This window comes from Apus apus, chromosome 4 (assembly GCF_020740795.1).
Source record: "Apus apus isolate bApuApu2 chromosome 4, bApuApu2.pri.cur, whole genome shotgun sequence".
NCBI classification, from domain to species: Eukaryota; Metazoa; Chordata; class Aves; order Apodiformes; family Apodidae; genus Apus; species Apus apus.
In genome coordinates, this window is record NC_067285.1 from 7,777,055 (window position 1) to 7,792,232 (window position 15,178).

Here is a 15,178-nt window from a genome sequence, read left to right on the forward strand (position 1 = left end):
TGAGATGATAGAGTATGTGGAGGAGGTTTTCTACCCTCCTAATGCATTTCAGTACATTCCTCATTGAGCTCTGTGCAGACACTCTGAAGAGAGAAAAAGCCTGAATTATTGGCTTTTTCCTGCAGGTTACAGCTGCAGACAGTTGTATCCCAACAGAAAGTATCCCAGCTCTTTAAAGAATGACTGATAGAGAAAGAGTTTTGTTAAAATTACCAGGAGAAAAAAGACTCTCTACTTTATTTCCTATCCTGAGGACTTCCAGACATTCCCCAGTAGGTGAAAAAGACCTCCGGAGACACAGGAAGTGGTAACTGTAATCGTTGAGAGGGCCAATGAGGATTTTTTTATAACACTGATGGAATGTAGGAACATTAGTCTCACAGACAGATATTACATTTCTTAGGTTTGCCTGAAATGCCACACCACAATTAACACCTGAAACAGCAGACTTTGTGCACTGTCCTCCATAACTGCAGGTGATGTTGGATTAGATGGATCTTTTTGGTACACTAAGACATCTTTATACTTGTGCTGGGAATGAAGTTCTGCTCTCTTAGCTCTTTGGAGTCATGACGTCACATGTCTAAGGGCTCTCAGGCACAGGCTGCCTGGGACTTGAACTGAACACTTGACAGGAACTCCCACTGCCAGCCACCCTTCATAGTCTCTCTCCCCAGTGATACCACCTCTCCAGTGTCCTCAAAGACACTAAACTGAGCAACAACAAATTTCACACTCAGTGCTGGGTACAATGAGCTGTGTTACATGCTGCTCTTTGATTTACAACTTTGTGTAAATAAATTTGGCACTGGTTTTAGCCTGCACTATTTCCTTGTGCTCTCACTTGTGTAGATGGAAACCAGGAGACACATAAAGGCAATCCCAAGTGCCACTAGTTTGAACAGTTTTGATAAAAAGTTTACAACTGGCACAAAGGCACACATGCAAACTCTACTATCTGCTGCTTATATAAAGCACATTTGGGAAGAAAGAAACTGGTTGTGACAGAAGAGGCTGCTTAGTCAGTGTCTTGCCCTTCTCATGGGGAGCCACAGCCCTTTCCTGTAGCAATCATCTGTACACCAGACAAAGCTTCAAACAGCTACAGTTCAGACACTGATCCCACTAATCCCATGCCCTGATGTGCTCCATTAGCCTGTGAAAGGCAGATTTTCACTTTCACAACTGGTGTCACTCAGGGCTCCAGATGTGGCTCACAGTTCCCCAGAGCCAGCCAAGAGGGGAACAGTAGCCAAAGGAGCGACACAGTTACAGCACCAACCCATGTAATGAGCTCTTGGGAGGCCCATGAAGGCTGGTCTTGTTTGTATCTACACACCAAAAGTCACCATCAGTCTCTGTGGCAGCCCTGGGACTACACTGAAGAACCACTACTTCATGACACTGTTAAGAGCAGAGTAAGCCAACACTATCACTGGAGGAAGCATCTGCTGATGCACAAAAACCATCTCCAGCCTTCATTTCAGTGCCACCAGTTTCAGCAACTGCTTTTACATGGAGATACGTAACCAATATGGCCCAGGTGCAGTGGCTAAAGTAGTGGAGTGAGAAAAGCATTCCTGTTTCCCTTTAGGCCCTCAACTGGCACTGCTAAGCACAAGTATGCATTACCTTAGCCCACAAGTGCTGCAAGCTTTCAATTAAAGATAGTAACATCTGTGTGGGAACTCTAAGTGAAAGAATCATTTAGTTCTAAGGAAGCTTCCAGGTGGCTAAAAGAAGTGGAAAGATGCTCTGTGGATGCATGTGTGGATGCCTGAGAAATGGCACATTCTTCATACTGATAAACTTTAAAACATGATTTACTCTGTGCAGGCAGCAGTCTCAGACATCAAAGCTTCAGACTCAGTGCAGTGTCAAAAAACCATGAAACTTTAAGACTCAACCAAGCATCGACACCAAGCTGAGGCAGAAGCTTTTTTTCTTGAGACCGCTGACTGAATGGATTAGATTAAAAAAACCCCACAACTCTCCAAAACTGCTGGTAGAAAAATAAATTACTAAATGTATGTTTGCTCAAGTACATCTTTATTTATCCTATTGCACTCTACATATCAGTATTTAAACTCCCTGCCTTTTAAATTGAGACTAAAAAACAGCTGTATACGCACTAGTCAATGAACTAATGGTAACAAATGCATTCAGCAGAGGAGACAAAGGTTTGCTTTCAATCAGAGACACAAAACAAAGACCAAGGTAACAGTGTATGAGGCATTTTCTCCCACACGGCAGAGTGAGTCGGCCTAGAGCCATGCAGCCTGGTACAGCTCTTTGCTTCTGTCATGGTTTGACTCAGGACTGGCAATTAAACCAGTGACAGTAATGCTCTTGATTCCCTCCCACCCAGGTAGGAAAGGGAGACAGAATAAGGAAAGAGACTTTCTGGATTGAACACTAAACTAGACAGCTTTAATTAAATACTAATGATAAGAAAATATGTACCAATATACACAAATAGATGCAGAAATGTGCAACCCCCCTATCAGCTCCTCCTACCCTCAGCAACCCCCAGGTCATCTCCTGAGCTGTGAGCAGTTCTGAAATGTCCCAGAGCTGCCGGAGAGAGTGGCAGAGCAGACAGGAGCTGAGGGGAGAGTTGTGAGGGTCAGGGATGTGCGAGCCTGGGGATCAGTGGTGATGGAGAGACAGAGTCTTGCCCAGTCACCAGCCATGAACAGAAGAAGAGCAAAAGAGGGCTTGACTTCTGTGAACCCTGACTTTATACTGACTGTGATGTATATCTATGGATGAAATTTTTTGGTTGGCCAGCTTTGCTGTCTCTCTAGTTTGCTCCCCCCCTACGGGAGGGTTGTAGATACAAGTTTTCTGCTCTTTTCATGTCTGAAGCAGCAGATTCAACAAGCAGAGCAAAGTGTCCTTGGTCTCTCAGCAGTAACTACAAATATAACAGTGATATCAGTCCACTAGCTGGCAAACTTGCTGTTACTTTCAGCAAGTGTGCTGCCTAAAATAGAGTTCACTGAGGAAAAAAACACATAAAAATATATATTAAAAAATAATTAAAAAAAATAAATCAGTAAAATTGGCTTAATCCTGGCTCAAACCGGGGTAGCAATGTGTGCATTTTTACTAAGCCATTGATGATCCACCCTGGGTTACGGTAGCAGATGTGTGACCAGGACTGGATCCAGCAGCTGAGCAGAGAGGGAAGGGGCAAGTGCCATGCTAGATCATAGAATCATAGAATCATAGAATCTTAGGGGTTGGAAGGGACCTCAAAGATCAAAGATCCTGGTAACTCAATGACTATGGACTATTTAGACCCTTCTGTCCATATAGTACAGCCATGCCTAAAACTACTGCAGTGCCAAAAGATGGAAACTCCTCGTTCCAAGATCTGTATGTTATTGGAAAAGCTCATTCAACAAGGACAGGCAATATACATAAACAGAGGGGAAAAAAAAAAACAACCTGAAGTGTTATAATTTCAGTTTTATATATCAATAATAAAACTTGACACAGCTCCCCAGAAAGTTATTTAAGGCTTTTCCCTTAATTTCAGTGCAAGTTACATACTGCAGTGACTCACAGAAACCATGCCTGATACCCACCCAAGCCTTTCATTCATCTTGTGGAAGAGATAGGAAATTACCACTGTAGGTATTACAGTCATGCATATTCTCTTTAGAGCTACATGGTTTCATCCTTACATTTTGCCACCAAGTGAACAAGTGAGGAAGCCACAACCCGAGAATCTCAGTTCAGTGTTTTGAACTTGTGACACCCTCCCTGTTGGAAAGGGAATGAAGTCAGTTTTATTAGGATTCCACACACTTGTATGAGAAGGTGCCTGCACTGCTAATAGGAGACACGGCCTCACTTTCAGCAGCATACGCAGCGTTACAAATAGCCTGCACCAGCTGGTGTGCTGCAGCTGAAAGGATAGTTGGCATTAATGCTGCTTGCACAGCTTATCTGCAGATCTCCTTTGAGAGGGTTTCATTCTTTGGACTACAGTTGGGCTCCTAGTACTGTGCAGAGAAAATTATTTGCCTCCTTTCCATCAAGATTTTACAGACTGATTTCATGACACTGGTTATTCTTTCCCAGTTTCTTTCCCCTCTCCATGTGCTCACAGATAGCAGCTTCTCTCTGTACACCTTCCTGGCAAATTTGCACACTTCAGATTATCACACCTCCAAACTGCCTAGGGCAAATTAGGAAAAAAAAACAAAAGAAAAAAAGAATTAAAAAAAAAGGCAAAACCCCACCACAACAGCAAAAATTGGTTTCCTGCAATACAAAACAAAACACAATTTCTTTCTGTTAGTATGTAAGCCTTGCTGCTGACAAAGAACAAGATGGAAGTGAAAACAAAGAGAAAGAACCGATTGAATTAAGATCCCAGGTAGGAGGCTGGCAGCCTGCAAAACTCCATCTCCTCTGCACTTACTAAGACTATTTAAGAGGCACTGCATTGTTAGTTCTGTAGTAGGGCAGGAAACCAAGCTTTCTGACATGGAACAAGTTGTCAATAGGCCTCTAGATCTGCAGGAGGACTTCAATAGACTAAGAACATATGTCAGGAGGGGGTGGAGGCTGGGTTAGTTTTTATTATTAGCAAAAGATGTTACTAGGTATGGTAGCTTTTGAGAAGGAAAAACTTTTATTCCTTTGTCTCTTTTATCATAAAAATCTACTAAACCACAAACTGTTCAGCTTTGCAATGAGAGAGTGCCTTTTGTGTCATTTATATTGCCCTACTGTGCTCTTATTATTAACATTTTTATGATTAAGAACGACACTTGGACAAACACAGTCTTAAGAGCTTGAAAACACTCCCTGCAAAGCTTTCTTCCTTTGCTCCCTCCCCTGAATCCAAATCAACAAGTGGATTTTGCATTCAGGCTTCCCCACCCACCTACTCACCTTTGTGAAATATTCATTCCTCCTCAAGTTCTAAAAAAAGCTATTGAAAACCAGCTTGAGACACTTTACTCCCTCTGGGAAATGCCATCCAAGACCCCTAGGGTATCTGGAGAGCGGGAAGGTTAGGGGGTGAGAGGTAGGAGAAGCTATTGCCCTTTATGAAGGAATGATGAATCTGAGAGTCAGGACAAACCTGCCAGGACATGCAAATTTGCCTGACAAAACTGAAATCTCGTCTTTGAAAAAGGTGGGGGAAAGCTGGCAATCCTAACTCCCAGGAGCAGAGGAGCTTGCTGGAGCACGTGTGCTGTTTGAGTTCACAGATCCCATGCAGCTGAGGGATTATAAATTATCACAAGTTTGGGACTAGAGACTACAGCAGACATATTTTGACCTTCAGTTTCATGCTATGATAAGCATCTCTTCTCTTGCATTCCTCCATTTTTCATTCTAAGTTAAATTATTATCATCAGTTAAAAGTGCTGGGCTATCTGAGCATCATGGGACAGACCAAATTTAGGAGATCTACCATAAACCAAGGCATAGAGGGAGAAAGGCCAGGACAAGTGATCTTTACCTATTTAAGATAGAAGTATTAACAGTGGAAAGCCTGAAGCTCCAGTCCAGGTGTGTACCAAACACATCCAACTATTAATGTGAACGTGATGGTCTGTACCAACAGAGCTTTTAACAATGTGCCTGGTGGGGAAGTCCAGTCTTGGACTGTTTCTGAAGTAAAGCCTTTAAGCTATGTACTTTGTAGGTGTAGAGGTCTCAGCCCACATGACTCTGTCTGAGCCTGCCTGATAGAACCTCTGACTGATCTGCCCTAAGGATGCCAAACTATTTTTACACCTATGGCTACTTCAAGTCTCCTGTAGCAGAAAGGAAGAATGAAAAAGGATAAGAGGACTATGTAGTTTCCATGCCTTTTTTTTTTTTCAGAGTCCAAGTAGGGAAGTCAGATGCTTTCAGTGCCACTTGAAATGGTGAGCAGTGGATCTTCCTCTGGTCTCCTTATAGTCTCCAGTGCCAGAAATTAATGCAAGAATCTTAAAGTAAAATGAGCTAAGACAACTGCAATTAAAACATAGAATGGGCAGAGGACTGATGCTTTGGGGATCTTTCTTTTGATACTGTCCATCTTCCACAGAGAGTCTCACAGTAAATGATTCTTAATTTCCCAGATGTACAGTCATTTCTCCCTGAGTGTGTTTTATCAGAGACTCAGATAATGCAAGCTCCCACATATCTCTGGGTAACGTTTTGCCCTTTTTCAAAAGGACTTTAGACATACGGCTCTGAAGTTAAAAATCACATGCAACTGATCAATGTTCATGGTGAAATATAATCAAATAAGACATTTCTCCTCTGATTAGTTTCAAGTGCATTGTCAAAGGTGGTACAGATAATATCAAATTCACATTGCAAGGCAAAAGAGGCAGCATGTTGCAGTTCTAAGCTGTCTGGTTTTATGAGAATGTAAGGATTGTTCCACTCTTGGCAGGGAGGAGCACATCTCACATACATACAAAAAAAAATGTGCTATTCTTTATGGTTCACCAATAGGGGACAGCCTTTTGCATATTTGTTAGATTAACATATTCTCAGATGGCCTTTCCTGGAGGGAATGAAGTGTCTCAAGTTGTTTTTCAGGCTCCTGTGCACTGTCTGAACAGATAGTTATAAAATTGCATTGCTAATGCTTACAGTGGAGAGGCTTTCTATTACATGCTACAGTGAAAACATTCAAGACATAGCTACATGTACTCACTGTCTCCAAAGGTACTGAACAGCTTGCTCTGTCCTAAGCAGAATGCCATGCTGTTAAATGATGGAGCAGCAACCAGACAATATTTCATGTGATGGAGGAGCCAAACATCATTGTGAAAGCTCATGCCAGCTCACCTCAGCCAAACTGGTTTTGGTGCACTCCACTTACAGCACATCGGCAATATATCTGCTCCATCTATTCTAGAAATTTTCAAGTCCCCATCTCTGTCTCTCTCGCAGGCCCTTCACACTGCCTCCTTCCTTCTTGCCCCAAATGCAGTTTCACCTCCATCTTCCCGAAAGAAGGAAAATACTCTACAGAAAAAGACTCGGGTGGTGATCTGACAAGATGTGTCCTTGAGCACATGGCTTTAACAGCTTTAATCTGTCCCAAACCCAGAAGCTTTAAAAAAAAAAAAAAAAAAAAAAAAAAAAAGGGTTACAAATGTATACTAATTGCCAGACCAAGCTACTCGAAAGACAATGGCTACTTCTCCCTTCCTCCAGCCATGTAGATATGTCCAAAGTTACTGTTTCTCAATCCTGAGAAACATGGTTCTTTCACTACAGCTGTCAGTTTTTGTTTTGAAGGTCACAGTTCATTCTATCTGGGAGTCCTCACAGGCTTGAGGTGAATTTAAAAGGACATGGCTTCTTGCTTCAGTTTAGTATATATTTTTATGAAACCTATGTGTCAGTAACATTTGCTGCTTTGACTGATTACACGGTCTCTAAGTACAATGATTAAATATGAATATCATGGGATATTTATTCAGACCTAATCTCCTGTTCTCAGTCCTCAAGACATTATCTGTAGAGAGTTGCTAATGCAGAGAATGTTGCTGCTATCATCCAGATAGCAATCTGAGCTGCCCCGTGTAAAATTTGATGGATATACTTTCTAATAATGGGGTGGGAGGTGGGCAGGAGGCAGGGTTTCCAAAGAGCATGTATAAAACTCCATGCATCAGAGTTGTCAGCTCACTGTGTATCAGATTTACTAACAAGCCTTACCAGGGCAGGGATTTCTAATTTATCACTGTCTTACACTGGAAGGAATGCTTAAAATACATGGACTAGGCTATTTTAGGTAAGACCTGCAAATTAATCTCTATCTTGTTGCATTCCCTGGATCTTTATAGTGAAAACACCTGCAATAACTGTAACTGACAAAAGGCTGTCTGCTTCAGATCTGCAAATAGCACAAGAGCTATTACAAGGCAAAAAAACCCACAACATGCAATGTAATATCCTGCTCCTGCAGTTCAAACCTATCTTTATTTCATAACAAAAAATACCTGTCTTTTGAATAATAAGTATCCACATCCATGATAGGCACTCCACTACATTTTTTTGATGTAGCTCAGTTCAGCAGCTACCAGACCATTTCTAAGGCAGCCTAAGGTCTTTTCAGGTCTCTTCGCTTGCCTGAAGACTTCTTACTGCAGGGCCAAAACTCCCTCTGGCCAGAAGTTTTATCCCACCTCTGAAGATCTGGCTTCTCACTGACTGTGTTTCACCAGAAACCAGGGACTGGCTGATGTGCATTTAGGATTTTGCAGACACTTGCTTCCTTCCAGACTCCAAACCCATTCATCAGGAATATACACCTATTCTACCCTGATGGAAAAGCAGAAAAGATGGCCCTCGAATGCAACAAATGCCTTATTCTTGACTTCTTTCCCCAGAGTATTAGATAAGACTGAGGCTCTAAGTACAGCACAAGTACTATGTCCCCTGTTCCTCCCCACTGCATTTCATCAGCAGAACTTGGTGTTTGATCTGTTGTTGAGTGATTGAAAGTGGAAACAGTGTGGTCACCCTAGTGTTATTTAATGCTGCTTTTCCTCAGTGTAGCAATTAGCCCAGTCACTGAGCTGTTTTACAGGAGGTGTTGCTATGCTGAGTTCTACAGCTGCACAGGATCAAAGAGCCACAAAGAGAGCCCCATGCATAGATGTGCCACATGTTCCTTTAACTTGGCTTTAGTTGATGTTAATAGTTCTGACTCTGGTCATTAGCTCTCTTTCTCTCTAAGATTTTTGATTTCTTGCAACATGTCCGAGAGCTTTGTTCCAGACTAGCAAGCCATGACAGTGAGCCAGGGAAGATGAGATTGATGGAATATAGCCAAGGCTGTGGCACAGTCCTGCAGAAGTGTTTTACTCAAGAAAGGAAAGCTCTTGCTGTTTCAGTTATCACTTACGTACTTAAGACCCCTTAAGGATGTGTGACTTGTTTTCAAAAATCTGAATATGACTACAAAGCTAGTGAGCCTTAAGAAATACAGTTTTATAGGTATATCCTAGGGAAGCATTAACAGAATGGACACAATGGGAGAAAACTAGTCACAATTGAATGAGTCAGCTGAGAAAAGCAACACAACCTCCCCATCCCCAAAATATTATAGCTGTACTTATTCCCATATTTTCTCAAGCTTAGACCTTCCTCCTGTAATAAAGGTTTTGCATCAATAGCTCTATCTCAAATCACTGTGAATTTTCAAAATGAACAATGATAAACAGGACATCCCAACGGCTTTGGCAAAAGGGCTTTGCAGAGCTTTATGAGGAGGTGCTGCTGCTTGTCTCTCTACTCGTTTGTAAATAGGGCTCCAAAACATAACACCCTGCATGGTCTGTGGCAAAAGGCAGGGGGAGTAGAATGCACTGCTGAGGGTAGAGAAAGGGGAAGGAAAGGAAAACAGAGTTTACAGTAAGAAAAGGACAAGAAAAGTGGGAGAAGCATGGTTTGACAGCACCAGCATACAGGGAAGATAAAAAAAAACACATTAAAGTTAGATAAGATAATACACAGCAGGTAGTATGTGAGCCGTAAGCCATTCCTTTGTTTTAATCTGTCAATGTAACAATGAATATTTTACCCAATTAAATGGCACTATTAAGATTTTACAGAATACTGGGCTTTCCTCAATTAACCCCATAAGGTGATATGCATTCCCACAGCAGCTTCAAAGGTAAGGCTTTTCCACTCTATTAAACTCTGTTAATTTTGTACAGGTCATAAATCTGTAAACATGACAACCTGATTATAATTCATTTTATCTTTCTCCTTCCCCTGTCTTCACCAACATCTATAGCCACTGTTCCTTGATGCCAGTGTTCTGCCACATGACATGGTAAGTTTTTTTCTCTTACTTCAGCGTCTGATTTACTTTTTAAAGATGTTGTTGTCCTAAATGTCTTGATAAGACTGGGAAGCCCAAAGTCTGTGGCTACAAGTCAAAGACAGAAGGTGTCTCCTTGCACTCTGCAGTCTCATTAGATCTGTGTTTGAGAAACTGTACTCCCTTTCTTCAAATCTGAATAGCAATGCAGGCAAAAAAAGGGTTAAAGATTTTCTGGGAGTGGTATAAAATTCTCCAAGCAAGGAAGAAAGAGTGTAAATCAGAAATGTTAGGGATAAATATTATTTGTTTTAGGAAAATGATACTTGCTGTTGCTGCATACTGCTTTCTCCTGCAGATCATGTTAACAATGAGACTCATCCTTTCCTTGGGGATAACCTGTCACAGAGTATATGGATATGGATCCTATAATTTTTCCTCACAGTAAGGACAGATGTTTGCTCTCACTGGCAGGTCTAAAAAATGAATTATTTTTCTCTCTGCTGACACAGATATACTCCCTAGATAAATTTGAGCCTGATCAACAGATACCTTCTGTAGAAGATTGACACAGAACTTGAAAAACATTTCATGTGCCCCCTGACACGAACATTCTCTCTGCAAAGCAGTGACATAGAACAGAAACAAACGAGCTATGCTCCTTGCTCATCCCATAATTTTATCCTATGCTCTACACATTTATCAAGGCAATCATAAGATGAAAGCTTGAAACAAGGTAAAATCATGGTATATTGCCAAATAGTTTCTAATAGTATTTTTGGCTTCTTCATTGTTCATTATTCCTCAGGAGAAACTTTGATCCTTGGCAACTAGATGCTGAGTGTTACTTCCGTGCTGTGCAGGGAATTAAGACTTCTGTTTATAACCTCCTCTGACCTCCACAGTACTGGAGCAGCTCAAGGAAAGGTGCATCTTGTTTAGCAGGAGCACCAGAGGAAGACAAAAAGTGGGCAAAATCCTGCTGTGCTCCCTGGGAGCCAGGAGAGTTTGCCAGAGGCTCAAAGCCTGCCCAGGTTCATGGAATCACGGAATTGTCAGAGTTGCATGATTCTGTGATTCTGTGGGTCAGGTTCTGCTCTGAAGAGAAGGAATCAGCTGTGGTAGGAACCAGCCTGGGGGTGGCTCCTCAATCACCATTTTCCACCTAAGAGGCAGCCATTGAAGCTCCCAACACTTGTTTCTGGCCTGGAATTGGACAGAATTTCCCCTCTCACCACTAAGTGAAAGAAGGAGAAGTAATGAAGGGAATCTAAACAAACAAGACATGCCAGAGACTCCACAAAATCCCCCTAAGACTACAACAATGGACAAAATTATAAACACTAAAACCAAGGACGGAGGGAGGAAAACCCACTCAGATAACAGAGCAGTAATTCACCATGTCTGAAAAATATATACCATCTTATTCTTCAGTGCCTGCTTTCCTTTTTCTCCAGCCTTCTAATGACTTGCCAGATGGACCATCCACTGTGCAAGTGACAACATGTGTAGGTAGAGTTCCTTTGAAATGTCATCTGAATTTTTTTTACTATGGGTTTAATTTCTTTTCTGTATTATGCTAGCCCCACTTCAATCCTAAATGGCTGTGTAAAAGGCTGCTTACCATTTAGACATGAAATCTTGTTTAAATTTAGTTTAATGCTGGATACTGAACACAAATTCTTTCTTGTGTACTTCTGCTGCTTGAAGCAAGAGCTCACGTGAGCCTTTTGGGCTTTTAAACTTAGTCCACTAATGACAGGCATAACAAATAAGGCATGCAGTGTCGTGCTTACATACACTCTCGGGATAGAGCTGTAATTAAGCACTGCTCTGCTTAGCACTGAAACTTCCCCAAAATCTCACCTAGGTAGTGGAACCATATGAATGATACACTCTTAGTTTTGGGGAGGCAATATCCTTCTCCTCTTCAACCAAGAGGTAGCTCTGCAGGGAAACAAAGATCCTGAGAGGAGCTGGAGCCCTCTCACCATCAGCTCTGGTGCTGCCTGCTGGAGATTTGTGGGAAGACTTCTTTAAATGGAGCACCTTCCAAGAACCTGCTTATCTGCAGCCCTCTTAACTCAGTGGCCGATGAAAGAGAAAACAGGCACTTCAGAGACACATGAAAGGATGAAGAGAGTATGTTGGACTCACTGAGCTGCCAGGAAAGGTAATGATGTGAATCAACACCATGGCCATTACCAACTCAGAGGATTCTGAGCTCTGGCTATTCTTAGGAGAACCTCAAATATCTCAAAGTATGGAAATTCACAATTGGGGCTTTCAAAATATTAATACGTAGCCTACTGCTAACTCCCAATATTTGTTCCATTCACACTTGCTCTGAAAGGTGTGTTTATTTTTTCTAATAATTTATTTTCTTCGGCTGTGTGGGAAGGCTGCAGCAGTACACTAAGGATATATTCCACACAGAAGAGCCACTGTAGTTGTTCCAATTACTTGTGCACCACAGACCTTTCCTTTTATAATTGACTTCATACATTCATGTCTTCAATGCTAAGTGCACAGCTTCATCACCACACTAATCTTTGTTCTGTTTGGAAAACAAGTGCAATAATTTCCTGATCTGGGCCTGGGAGGTTTATTTATGCAGACACAGCGCCCTATATCTAATGACATTTGTATAATTGGTAGTCCATGCAGAGAGAGCATTAGAGTCACTGGAGCCTTGCATGGTGGCTTATGCATGGACTCCTCTTTGTCTCACTCGCTATTTGCAGGACTCCCAAACTTAACCAGCTGTCCCTGGTTCTCCCTCTTCCATGACTAGAAAGCCTCAGGAATTAGGGTTGGCAGAACTCTGCTACAAGATTTAAAGTAAGTCACCAGTAAAACAAACCTGTTTGAAACAGAAATATGAGATTTAAGCACATCACTGACAGATAAAATAAGCCTGCTGGTAATGGAGATAAAAGCTATTTATATTGCTGTGATGCTGGGCAAACACTTTTTTTTGTTTTGGTTTTTCTTTTTTTTTTTTTTTTCCCCAGTCAATACCAGAAAACGTTTTCTGTTGTCCATAAACTATTTCTGAATTCAGGTCAAATTTCCTAATGGTTCTATCTAAGAAAAAATTATTGAGCCAAGACTCTCAGAAAAGATGGTAGATGGTTTTGTTACCTTTTACCTAACAGTTTAATGCAGACCCACTCAACTAAGTTTTACTGAGGTTCACTTCCTCTCAGCAGAACACAGTCTGCCATCTCCCACCCTGCCAGGATTTCCATGTTGTCTTTTCAGCCAAGATGGACCATTGCAACTGTTCCCTCATTTCTCTGCCTTTCCCCCTAGCAAGATATTAGAACATGGTGAGGAACAAAAAATCGGGGGGTCTCTTCTTTGAATTGCAAATCTGGAATTGCAGTGATGCATCGGAAAGACTTGTACAGGATCTGATCTAGCCCATCCTGGCATGGCTTTGCTTTGAGGGTTCACACATGCCTCCTGGGACATGAGGTAGCCTGTCCTCTGACATTGTCCATGTATTTCTTAACTGGAGCAAGACCTGCAAGGCAGTTCCACATCCCAGCTGAAAATCCTAACCTGACATTCACACATTCTCCCTTCCTTCCTCACTCTTTCTAGAAGCACTGAATTCTTTTACACAAATGGGACAGGCTCAGCACATGGCATCCAGCAGGTGCTTCTCCTGGGCGGTGGGGAGGTGGGGAGGCTAAATCTGGATCTCCATCTTGCGGTGACAGTTTCTAATCAATGATCTACTGAATGAGAGGAGGAGGAGATCTAAATCCCTCCTACCTTTGTTAATAAGTCATTATTATTTAAAGAATGACAGATTTTGGGTTATATCACATAGAACTAAACAAACTACTGCTTTATTTTGAAGATTTCTTACTTTTTGTGGTTCAATATCTGAATTTTGACTACTGCTTGTAGACAACTTAAATTGCACTCATCTTGACTTTTCACTGCCTATTTATTAATCTAGATACATTACAAAGATACTCTTAATAACAATTCAAACACTTCCAGTGTTTAAAGTCTGAAATAATCCTGATAAATTAAATTAGCCTTAGTTTGAATTTTCTGGTTTTACTGATAGCTGGAAGCTTAAAAAAAATTAAAATCTGAGAATGGTTTTTGAAACAACCTCGGCAGAAGACACAACATATTCTAGAGGTAATCCTAGGACAAATTGCAGAGATATTCAGGAATTGAGATAGTCTATATTACTTCAGCTTCTCAGTCTTCATGAGTTATCTGGGATTCCCTTCATCTGCCCTCAAGTTCTTTAACCAGCTTGTCTGCTTGTAAGTATCAGGAGTTGCTGCAAAGGTCATATGTCAAGAAGAGCTTGAAAACAATAATAATAAAAAAGTATCCTAAGCAAATCCACTCATCTATGTTGATGAAAATTCTAAGCAGTTTTGCTCTTCCCCTTTTAGGTGCAATTTTCCAAAGAGTCTCTTTACTTGAAACTTTTCTCCCAGCTTTGATCAAATGTCTGAAAAAGGGAAAGGCTGAGAACTAAGACAAGCAGTGAGATCTCAGGTTTGAGATTGTTTAAATTGTCAGAATATTGTCAGAATATTAATTAAGGAGATTTCTGGAGAGCCCAAGTGGCCATCTGGGTTCTGAGGCTGGGCTGAACATTAGCTGCACAGCTAAACCCCTTGTGTCTGAAGCTCTGAATGAAAAATGCACTGGGCAAAACCCTGATCTCAGTAAAGTGGGAGGGAAAAGTCCCTTTTTACTCTGAAGAGGAAAGGGCAGGTTGCAGGATTTCACCTAGGTTACTGTATTGCCTATGGTTGTGAGATGGGAGGCCTCTTTTTAAAGACAAATGTGCAATAGTTGAAATTGAGCTGGCAAAACCTGCCTGGGGAACAAACTCACCTTTTATTAAAACAAAGGAAAACTTGCCAGAGCTGCTAGGCTCAATACAGCTTGATTAAAGCCATTGGGGAATTTACCAATCAAGGAAAGGGCAGAGCATGGAAAAAATAAGAAGTGCTAGATCAGTTAAAAGGAGCTTGAGAAAACCCTGAGGCTCTGCAGCCGGTCATTACTGATGCAAGAGATAGACTGCCTCATGGAGAAGGGATATAATGGGAGAAGAGCAACACATTAATCTGCAGAGTTCAGCATTAGGCCTGGCTGATCACTTGCAGCACTGGCAGCTATAGACCACAGGCCACCTTCTCAGAGTAGGGGCACTGATACGGATCCCTGATTGTCATCAAAACTACATATATTACTATGTCTGTGCACCTTAAGCAATACAGATCACTACTGCCCTTCCATACCAAAGAAGATTGGTGTGAAAAGCAACTCAAGATTGTGCCCACACCAAGTGCAAGTGGAACATACTGCAGTGAGCTG